This window comes from Phoca vitulina, unplaced genomic scaffold (assembly GCF_004348235.1).
Source record: "Phoca vitulina isolate PV1807 unplaced genomic scaffold, GSC_HSeal_1.0 scaffold15, whole genome shotgun sequence".
NCBI classification, from domain to species: Eukaryota; Metazoa; Chordata; class Mammalia; order Carnivora; family Phocidae; genus Phoca; species Phoca vitulina.
Genome location: NW_022589718.1, coordinates 2974662 through 2986882, shown reverse-complemented (window position 1 = coordinate 2986882; position 12221 = coordinate 2974662). Strand labels below are relative to the sequence as shown.

Below are 12221 nucleotides of genomic sequence, written 5' to 3'. Positions count from 1 at the left end.
GATATCTGTGGCTTAAACTCCATCAGAATAGACTTCTGCACAGAGATAACTACTCTTGAGGATTCCGGTGACCTTTTTCCTGTACATAGGAATTCCCAGGGTAAGGAAAGGAATTACATTAAAAAAAAAAAAAAAATCTAAAGTACGTAGATCTGTAAATAATGAGTAAGCCTCCAACTCATCCTTTGTCCTTTTTTTATTCTGTAGATCACTGACATTGCCAATAAGTGATCCCCATCCTCATCTGTGCTTGGTTGGAGGATAAACCAATAAATATAAGCATTACACAGTGACCCACTTTAAGCTGCAAATGTGTAAGGTGTGAAGGATTTTATTCTTCCTCCAACCAAAGCTGTAGTGAGTGGTTTTACAACAGTACTCCACAGTACTCAAAACTTGGAAAAGTGTACAAGATAGCAAATATGTACAGTGAATTGTGAATGCCAAAATGTAGGTTCTGTGCCCCCTAAGTTCTAGGATAGTTTGCTTCAAAATGAATAAACATAGAATTACATGACTATAATAAAGGCTATAGCTCTTCTTGTCTTACATCCCAAGTTCTTATATATTTCAAATGGTGCAGATGTGAGGTTCTGTGAAATTCTGCCTACAAGCCCTGTAGGAATTGAATGCCTACTTTAAAAAAAAAAAAAAAAAACCTCCACTTTGCAAAAAGAAATAATTTTATGAATCAGGCACAATCAAAGATTTTGGTTAAGGGTCATTGTCAAAATGAGTTTATGCCAGCAGAATTTTCTGATTTTTTAAAAAGAGCATCTGAGCAATATAAGTGTTTATTGACCTTGTAAGAACTTAACTTTGTGCTGTCACTTTTTTTATGTGAAATCTTTAACCGTCGGAACCATAAATGATTTTTGCCTTTGAAGAATTTATTTCTTTTGTTTCAGCTACAAAGATTTAAAAAAAAAAAAGAAGTGGCGGGTCGCCTGGGTGGCTTAGGCAGTTAAGCGTATGACTCTTGGTTTCGGCTCAGGTTGTGATCTCAGGGGTCATGAAATCGAGCCTCATGTCAGGCTCTGCACACAGCGGGGAGTCTGCTTGAGACTCTCCTTCCTCTGCCCCTCCCACTCATGCTCGCTGTCTCTCTAAAATAAAATAAATCTTTAAAAAAAAGGGGGGAGGCTAAAAATCAGTTCATTAGCTGCCAAATCTGTCGTTCTTGATCTTAATGTTTTTGTTCTTATATATTATATTTTCTTACCTCATATTTTCACAGACCTATTGCCAGGAAATGAACATAATAATTTGTATTCAAAATGTTTTGGCAATTAGTCTCTGGGAACAACCAAATGCCAAACAACAACTGTAGAAGCTCAGATTCTGTGATATACAAGGACTCAGAAACATGTAATGTGACCTTTTCTTCCCAATTAAAGGATTGCTGGGCCCATTTGCATATCTTTGTGTATCTCATACAACGCACAAATGTTTTATTTAGTCCAATTCCTAATTTCTTAGATGTTTGAAGGATTATGTGCTTGAAAAAGCAACATTATTATAGATGTGACTATCTACTTTTAAAATGAGTGATGCTTCAGTTAAACAATTAGGAAAGGAAAGGCCTAACAGCACGTTGTGGGCATTTTTAATATTGCAGAAAAAGATCTTCACTTAACGTCTAATGATATGGAGGGACTACATCAGGATGGGAAAAATCACCTTTTTAAGTAATCAGAATTCCCAACAGAAACCATATTGACAGAAACTTTACCAACCCCTGACGGCAAGAGCTACATATTAAAAATAATCAGATCCTTGATAGAGACTCTGAGAAAACTCTGAGGGGGAAAGAAAGTTGCTTGTGTACATTGATTTCTATTCCCAAGTACTGTGTAGGTTTTGAAGTGACCACAATTTTTCTACTTATCAAGGTAATGTGCAGTGTCAGGATAATACCGCAGCTGCATATTAACTCTATGTAACAGTTAAAGGCAGAAAGTAAAAATCCCTCTGGGACTGGAGGAAGCATTTAGGGTAAAATTTGGTCTAATCAATTCATTCTACAGACAGGCTTATTAAGAACTTAAAAAATTATTTGCCTAAGTCCTAATAAGGTTTTTTTATGGAACTTGACATGCTGATTCTAGAAAAAGTGAAGAGACCTGCCCTACAACTAGCAAGATAGATTAAGTTGTAATGCTTAACATGGGGCATTGGTATGAGGATTAGCTCACGGAATAATGGAACAGAATAGAGACCAAGATATGCAGACTCAAGCTTGTCCAGTTGGCTGTCCTCTTGCCCCTCCAGAGCCTTTCTCCTCCATGTGCAACTTTAGGTTCTAGAAAACTGATCTCTGCGGAAGGCCTCCACCAGGTTCCCTTGGCCTGTGGCTTCCAGTAGGATTCAGCCAATGGGAGAAATGACTGAGCAGGAAATCTGAGCATGGTACACTGATTCATGGGAGCGGCTAGCTGGCCATCTGCTTAGGGACCTGGGAGGACAAAAGTGGAAGGCTGGTGAAGAGTAGAGGAACGCTCTGTGGAAGAACCTCCAGGAACAGATTCAGAGTGTGAAGAAATCCATATGCCATGTGAATGCCCATGAGATAGCACCCACTGCAGAGAGGGTCTCACTGTGGAAAGTTCTCTGATGTCAGTCAGCCTCTTCCCAGCCCCCCTGGTGCTTGCTCATTGGGACCATGTAAAATGGTCATGGCAGCAAGGATGGAGGCTACACGTGACTCAACAGCATCGACTTCCACTCATTATGATGGATCCGGCTACTGCCACTGCCCAGTGCCCAAATGGCCAACAGAGGCCATTGCTAAGCCCCCAAGGTGGCACTATTCTCCAGAGGCGGTTTTGATGAGAACAAACTGGACATTTTAATTACTGAATGGGCACTGTGTTTTGTGACTTATAAAGATCATGGGACTTTTTTTTTCCAACTGAAGAGTGACAAAAATAATCATGGACCTTCCTCAGTTTTCATCCAGGATAGGGGAAGAACTATACCCACCCAACAAATCAATGTAAAGGGACAAAAATAAATTGGAGACAAAAATAAAGTTGCTTTACGATTACATTCCATGAGTTCTCCTGATACACATACACACAATTTGTATATTATTACCATATTATTTTTGGATACATGCATCTATGGTAAAATACGTCCATCTGCCTGGGAACAATGAACACTAAGTTGACTGTAGCTGGTGGTTACCTGTAGAGAGGGAGGAAAGAGAATGGGGTCAGAAAGAGGAGCACAGAGCTTAGATTGAATTTGTAATATTAAATGGCTTTTTATTTTCTATACATTTTCAAATTTAAAAAATTTTATTACAAAAACAAACACCTATATATGTCCATACTATATCTAAGTATTATACACACCAGTTAGCATCTTCAATGTCATTATGGGCTTTGATAATTTGGACACACCCCCTCGGATTTCACTCAGGTCTCTATTTCCAATTTCCTCTAAGGGTTCAGGCCTATTTGTCTCGTTGGTTTCACTGTCAAGAAGCACTAACCTCTGAGTTCTGCTACTTCTAAATATACCAAAAAAGTGAAAAATATGGACAAAGGGCTTTTTCCTGCTTATAGATATGTGAGTAGCCCTTTTAAAATAAATGAATTAAACTTCTAGCCTAGAAGCAGCATAGAGCCGAGGGTAAAGTTCAGGGTCCAGCTGAATTTCTCATGTAAACATGTTGAAGATGAGAGAAAGAGAAGCTAACTAGGAAACTTATGATCTCACTTCCCCATAAACAGGGATAAGTCCAAAGTCACTTCAGCCTTCCCAGAGCTCCACAGGTCACATCCAAAGCTTACTGACCCTAACAAGTTGGCAACGCATAGAATGATAATGATAACGCTCACAGCAAGATCAGCAAGTGGCCCAAAGCTTCTGGTTCTTGTCTCCAAAAATATCAACAGTTAACACAATTTCATGACCAGATTTCAGTATTTCCAGCTGAAAACATTTTCATAACTAAACTGGACATAACAGAAACTGACAATTTCATGGGGTTTATCACTGTGGGATACTCTAAAGGTAGAATTATTACATTATCTGCTCTAGCTAATTTAGTAGTAAAATACCCAGATAATGTTCTGGGACATGGAACCCAGTTAGAAATGATCTATTCGCCAGTCTTCTCATAGAGGATGAATACTAAGCTCAATTAAAATGATTAGCTCACCAAAAAGAAACCTGTAAGAAGTGTTTAAATGAAAAAACCTAGACAAAATGCCAGAAGCTTTTAAGATGTGACAGATTTTTAAATTTCACATTTTTATATTAATCCAGGCCTCTTATTCCTTATTATTTTAAGCACTGACATCTCGAGAGATGTTTAATGTATACATGCTCCATATAAAAAATAAGAAAATGGTAATAATGACAATCTAATTCCACCTCTGTAACTTGAACCAGAAAGTTTGGAACTTAAAGTTTTAAAATAAATCTTCATTTATCTTGTCATCTCAGGGAAACTGATGCCCGTATACAGATGAGTCTCAATTGTATTCTAAGAGTTGTCCCTACACAGAAAAATTATTTCAATAAACTTTACTCTGAAGTGGAATGACCCATTTTGTTAGTTATATGAAGTTCTCAACATGGTGCCATGTCTATGATCCATTAACACCAAAAAAGATAAGGCATTAAAATGAAAACCAGTGAATGGAATTTTGATACAGGGTGGACTCGATCAAGACTACCCTCTAAGCCTCTTCCTATGACCATAATCAAACCTTTACCTGTGGCTACATACTTAAAAACAAGAAAGAGCACTGTCCCAAACTGTAGGTACTTAGAAATACTGACTTTGGCCTGGTTTTCATTTAGACCTAAAGACAATTCCCTAAATTACATGGACCCTAATAAACATGAAGACCTGCCAGCACTTAGATGCCCCTGACATAAAGTCACATGAATTTTTTGATGGAAAGACCACATTTCTCTTTGCTGACTCATCCAGAAAATCATTAAGAAAACAGTTTTCTGTAACCTGCTAAATGGCCATAGTTTTTCAGAAGATAAATTACATTTTTTAGAAAAGGAAAAGGCGTGGTCAATACAGTTTTTGTTTCTCTTCACAGTGTTGCCCGCTCATCTCTCCTGGAATTCATTCACGCTTCCTGTCACATGTCACCTCAGGGAAGCTGCTATAGGCTGAATGACTGCGTCCCCTCAAAATTCATATATTAAAATCCTAGAGCCCTAGTCCCTAATTCAAAGCCCTCATGAATGAGATCAGTGCCCTTATACAAGCAGCCCAGAAAGCTCCTTTGCCCCTTCTACCACGTGAGCTTACAACGGAAAGACAGCCTTCTAGGAAGTGGGTGCTCACCAGACACTGACTCTGTCGGCACCACGATCTGGGACATCTCAGTCTCCATAACTGTGAAATATAAGTTTCTGCTGTTTAGAAGCCACAGAGCCTATGGTATTTTATTATAGCAGCCCAAATGGACTAAGACAGATGCCTACTGCAACCTTCTGAAATGTCCCCACCCGCAACATTCTGTTACCCAGCTTTATTTTACACCACCTGACAAATAATTATTTGTTTATTGTCTATCTCCCATCAGAGTCTGTGTTTTCTATTCACTGCTTTTTCTTTAGCACTTACACAGAGCCTGGCAGTAGATACTCAAACATCACTAGATGCTCAAGACATATTTGTTGAATGAAGAAATAAATGCACGCATGAATGATGGGCGCTGTGATGGATTTGAGGGTTACCTTCGGGGAATGCACAACCTAATGGAAGGAACAGACACGTAAAATGTGCAATATAGCATGATAATTGTTATACCAGAAGAGTATAAGGCATATGGGTGACCTAAAGAACGGGTGGATAGATTAGGGATGCTCTCACAGAGGAAGAGTTACTTCAGCTGGGTCTTGAAGGATGCAGAAGAGTTCATTGGGTAAGGAGAAATAAAGAAAAGCCTAGAAAGAGGGAATAGCATGTGCAAAGGAGACAAAATCCCTCGTGTCCTTGAGTAGTTCAAAAGGAGTGGAGCAAAGAGGGTGTAAGGGAGGAAGATCTATACTACAAGGAAATCAGCAGCACTGTTCTCCAAGAGAGCGACTAAAATCACACCAGTGCCTGCTAGCCTCCCTGCTTCTCTCCAGGGAATCTACATTGTCCTGCACCTCCAGCGCAGCTGTCTAGGCCTAAGAGCAACGAGTTGCTAGCCTACAGGTGTTCCGCTCACTCTCTTCTAAGGAAAATGTCAAGAGTGCAAAATCGCAGAATAGAAAACCCAGAAATAAACCCACAACTATATGGTCAATTGATCTTCTACAAAGCAGGAAAGAACATGCAATGGGAAAAAGAAATCTCTTCAACAAATGGTGTTGGGAAAACTGGACAGCCACATGTCAAAGAATGAAACTGACCACTTTCTGTCACCACGCACAAAAATAAATTTAAAATGGATGCAAGACCTAAATGTGAGACATGAAACCATCAAAATCCTAAATGGCCTAGAATCCTGGAAGAGAGCACAGACACAATAACTTCTTTGACATCGGCCACAGCAACTTCTTTCAAGATAGGTCTCCTAAGGCAAGGGAAACAAAAGCAAAAATAAAATACTGGGACTATATAAAAATAAAAAGCTTCTACACAGCAAAGGGAACAATCAACAAAACTAAAAGGAAACCTACGGAGTAGAAGATATATGCAAATGACATATCCAATAAAGTGCTAGTATCCAAAATAGAGAGAGAACTGAGACAACTCAACACCCAAAAAACCCCAGATAATCCAATTTAAAAATGGGCAAAAGACATGAACAGACTTTTTCCAAAAAAGACACGCAGAGGCCAACAGACACTAAAAAGATGCTCATCATCACTTACTGTCTGGGAAATGCAAATCAAAACTACAATGAGATATCACACCACACCTTTCAGAATGGCTAAGATCAACAACACAAGAAACAACAGGTTTTGATGAGGATGTGGAGAAAAAGGAACCCTCATGCACTGTTGGTGGGAATGCAAACTGCTGTAGCCACTGTGGAAAACAGCATGGAGTTTCCTCAGAAAGTTAAAAATAGAACTACCCTACAGTCCAGCAATCACACTACCGGGGCTTTACCCAAAAAATATAAGAACACAAATCCAAAAGGATACATGCATCCCTATGTTTATAGCAGCATTATTTACAATAGCCAAGATATGGAAGCAGTCCAAGTGTCCATCAATTGATGAATGGATCAAGAAGATATGATATATATATATATATCATATCTGAATACTATTCAGCCATAGAAAAGAATGACATATTGCCATTTACAACAACATGAATGGAGCTAGAGAGTATTATGCTAAGTGAAATAAGTCAGTCAGGGAAGGACAAATACCATATGATTTCACTCATATGCAGAATATAAGAAACAAAACAAACGAACAAAGGGGAAAGAGAGAGAGAGAGAAACCAAGAAACAGACTTAAACTGTAGAGAACAAACTGTAGAGAACAAACCGATGGTTACCAGAGGGCAGATGAGCGGGGGGATGGATGAAATAGGTGATGGGGATTCAGGAGTATGCTTGGTATGATGAGCACAGGATGATGTATGGAAGTGTAGAATCACTATACTGCGCACCTGAAACTAATATAACACTGTATCTTAACTATCTGGAATTTAAATAAAAACTTTTTAAAAAGTGTAAAATAGGGACACTGAAATGAAAGGTCATCATCTTACGCTTTGCTTGAGGAGTCAGCAGCCTCTGACCAGGATCAGCACCTCTGCTGCCTTAGGGACAAAGTTGAGGCAGGAGGGTCAGGAGGGAGATGGCCTCTACCGGTCTTTGCTCAGGCTTGGGAAGCTTGTGTTCAAGCTGAAATTTGGAGCCACATGATCTCTTTCCTGGGTCCACGCTCCCTCCAGAAGATTAGTACCCATCCATAGCAATCTGCCTCTTCTTTGATATTCTGAGGCTGATTCTATAGTCATGAAAAAAACATCCTCCCATTAACCACGAGGAAACAAAGCACAGAGGTGAAAGTAGGAGTTATGTGTCTGTGCCAGAAACTAGGCATACATTAGGACCAAACTAAAGGAAGAGAGTCACACCATGTTGCTACAGGGGAGGGCAGAGACAAGACGGAGAACATGGCACTGACGCTTTGTGCATGCTTGAACAATATTATAAATTGTTTATTACCAATCATATAATTTGCTGGTACCTGTTAAAACTCTTGAAACCGTGATCTCAAAAGTTAGAAAAGAAGAACTTAGAAGAGATCTGAAAAGCGTCTATCTTTGCTGGAGACATTTCTGTGTTAATTTAATGTGCTTGAAATCAAAAAGGGTACAGGATGAGGAAAGAAATCTGAGGGGGGAAAAGGAATTCAGATTACCCTGAATTGCCCAGATCTTACATTTGCCAGGGAGATCCAAAGCAGACCCTGGCCTCCGGAGTTTTCCAGCATCTGCCCATACAAGCGCGTATGGGGTTTTACCATTGGCTAGAAAAACACTTGTAAGTTCACCCATCAATAGCTTTCCTTGAGCGGCTAAGGAAACATCCTAACAGCACTTCTCTGTACTCTTCCTTAATAATGCAAGTTGCCTAAAAATGCTTACCTTCCTATCCTTAGTCCAAATTGTCATTCATTCAGAACAACTGGGAGTTCAACTTCACTTAATATACTCCCCAAAACATAAGGCTCTGCTTCTCAGGGCAAGGAGACCAAGAATGTGATGGAATTTAGAGGAAGGAAACAGCGAGGAACAGCTGTTGACCAAATGAACAAGGGCAGGGATGATATGAGAACAATGATAGTATGACCTTGTATTTCAAAAGCACCTTTCTGCAAAAGGCTCGAAGTGCTGTGTAGATTACACAGATTTTGTCTCTTAATCCTCGGCGATCGAAAAAAAATTAGATTCATTCTTATTAACGTGTATTTCCATAGCTACCCACAAATATTTTGGCTGTTTCTATTTGCTGTGTCTGTAAGTGCAATTAATTTCTTCATTGAGCAGTATCGGGAAATCCCACTAACTTCTCAGCTTCTTCAGTTGCACAGGGTGATGTTTTCCGTAACGTCGGGCAGTAGCTTTTCCCTTCTTTTGCCATGTTTCTGGCTCCACTGTACTTCGTTGTACTTGTCTGAGTCCAGGTTAGCATGTGTGTCTTGCCCTTTCAATCATCAGAACTTGCCTACAAACTCTGCCCCGCGGTTCCATTCACCACCATCAAACTTGCACCCTCCTGGTATCATAACCTCTGTGATTCTCTTCTATGTGACTGTTTTAATGAATGGCATTCCATTTACATGGCTGTGTAGTCATTTTTTTTTACATTTCTTGACAATAGGTACACATCAACCTGATTTTTCTCTTCATTCTCCATAATGTAACTTAAGACACGTCTTTTCTCCCACCTTCCTGAACTTGACAGTGCCATGTGACCAACAGCTTCATCACAGGTTTCTCCCCAGGTAGTTCTATATATTCTGTCTGGACATCTCCTTAAATCCTCCTTTTTTACATAGTAGAAGTCTTTCTCTAAAAATTCATTTTACTCTAATGTGGTTTCGTCTGATGCATATTAGTTGGAATCAAAGATCTTAGAAGTGAAAGAGGGCCCCTCGATTTTTTATCTATCTCTCTGCCTTTAAGAAGATACATACTGCTTTCACGAACAGGTGGCGCCACTGAAGTCCAGAGAAGGGACTTGTTTATGGCCACACCTTTATTAAGGAAGCAGAAGCTGGACCCCTGCTCCCCAGTTGAGGAACGGTGGGAGACTGGAAAAGGCAGTTGGCCCTGGAGAAGGGAAGTCTCTGAGTCAGTAAAGTAATCAACTGGTACTTGGATGGAGAAGTTACCAGTGCTTGGACTCAAATCTATAACACTTAAGGAATATTAATAACGGGTGGGAGGATGGGTTAGCCTGGTGATGGGTATTGAGGAGGGCACGTTCTGCATGGAGCACTGGGTGTTATGCACAAACAATGAATCGTGGAACACTATATCTAAAACTAATGATGTAATGTATGGGGATTAACATTAACAATAAAAAAATTTTTAAAAAAAGGAATATTAATAACAACCACTGAAGAGCTATGTAGGAATGAAAATTACGGAAGAATGGAATTGTGCTCAACAACTAATGTTCCAATCATCTAATGTTCCGATCATCTAATGCTACACAACAAACTACCCCAAAACTTAGGGGTTTCAAACAATATTTTGCTCACAAATCTGCAATCCAGGCAGAGCTCTGCAGGGACAGCTCATCTCCACTCCCTCCAGGTTAGCTGGGATTGCTCACAGTCTGAGAGTTAGAATCATCTGAAGGCCTACTCAACTCAGACATGTGGAGGACAGAATATGGGGCTGCCAGGGCTCCATCCAGAGACATCACTCTGTACCTCCATGTGACCTCTCCATATGGACCTTTCAGCATGGCAGCGGCAGGATAGTCAAACTTCTTACATAGAAGCTCATTGCTCCCAAGGGATGTAGCTCAAGAAAGAGAGTCAGGTAGAAGCCTTTTATGAAGTCATACAGCATCACTTCTGCCACATTCTCCTGGGCAAGGCGATTACAAAGTGCCGTTGAAAACTGACCTCTGTGCTCTGGGGCCAAAGTATGTACCACGAAGACAGATTTTACACATAGTAATAAACTTTGCCAGGCAAAGGAGGCTGCAGCAGGCTAATGCCTCCAGGACTGCAAACCCACCCACAGTAAAAGGCTGAGGGGTTTTATAAGAAAAAACAGGATCTGGGTGGTATCAGTAGGAAACTGGTACTTGCTGCCAGCCGCGTTCGTTATGTCTTCAAGCTGGTCTCATGACTAGCGCTGGCCATCCCTGCCTTGTTACTACGTATACACTGAGATCAGCGAGATGTCAATATTGACACCGCATTCCTGGAACAAAGAATTCTACAGAAAAACAAGTGAAAGGGAGGAGGAGGCTCCAAGAATTAGGAAGAGAAACATCTGTTTAGTTTGATGTCAAGCCTTGCTGAAGCACTAGTGTGTCCATCTTGATTTCCAGCCCTCTTTACGTTTCTATAGCCGTTTCAGAATGTCTTCCCAGAAGCAAGGATATAGACACCCCCTCTCTCGATGGATGAGTGTCAACATCATATTGCAAGAAGAGTACATGGGATGAGATCTATATCAGAGCAGCTGTCTTTGGAAAACACAATCTGCCACAACTGAAAACCACGGGATTACCAAACCATTGAAACAGCCCTTGAAAAGGCCATCCGTTTGTCACTAACAAAACTCATTCTGCAAGATGAGCTCAAACGTAATTGTCCCATCCTTTTGGAATTCCTCTTCGATGTCCCCCAGCTTCCATAGCCCTTTGTAAATATGCCCACTCTGCCATCAGGATGTTCTATTTTCAAAACATGATTGTAATCAGGCAGGTACTATCAACCTGTCAATTAGCCAAACTTCTTTTTCAAATCAATCAGTATAGCATAGGAAACATCACAATTTAAGAGTCTTCAGACTGATGGGGAAGTGACCCCTCAGGGGAGCCACAAGTGGTACCTTGCATAGAAAACAGAGCAGACAGAAAACATCAGCAATTCTGAGAAAAACTGACATCAAAGAAAAAAAATATATATATATATATATACACATATATACGTATGTATTTGTCCTACATTAAAGGTAGAAGGTATAGCAGTACAGTAAACGTCAAAACAACCTTGAGAATGAAGCAGCTGGGATGGAAGCATAGCCTAAAGCAGTGTTCTCCAACCTCACCTGCATCAGAATCACTTGGAGAGCCTGTCGAAACACCCCCAGAGCTGCTGACCCAGCAGGTCTGGGTCGGGCCTGAGAATCTGCATTTCTCACGAGTTCCGGGACGCCGCTGTTTGTGGTCTGGCACCACGCTTTAAGAACCACTAGCCTAAAGGTTTTTAACCTGGAAGTAGTGGCCACAGCTGAAGCCCTGGCAAGGATGAAGGAACCAGAAGCGCCACAAGAGTGGTGGGCGGGGAAGATGACCCACGGGACAGAAGTGGCCTGATTTTAACAGACCCCATTTCTCCTGTTGGTCCCCCTGCAGGCCCGGGCACGCTCGGGCCATTGCACCGCGAGCCCGTTCCCCGCCCAAGGCTGACTCCGCCGCGCCGCTGCAGCCGCGGTAGCGACGCGCCCCCTCCCGACCGTCCCGGGTAATGTCATCCGAGAACGCACGCTCAGGCGGCCGGCCGAGGTGGGCGGGGCTAACCTCCCTTTGTGAGGC

At 41.1% G+C, this 12221-nt stretch overlaps 1 long non-coding RNA gene across 1 annotated transcript; it reads right to left on the bottom strand.

The window, feature by feature from the left end:
- Positions 1–2516: 2516 nt before the first annotated feature.
- Positions 2517–12095, bottom strand: LOC116637967. The gene is made up of 3 exons (XR_004300573.1): positions 11735–12095; positions 7697–7938; positions 2517–3186 (listed from the first exon to the last, which is right to left on the bottom strand). It is a non-coding gene; the product is annotated as an uncharacterized LOC116637967 (long non-coding RNA).
- Between the last annotated feature and the right edge of the window lie 126 nt (positions 12096–12221).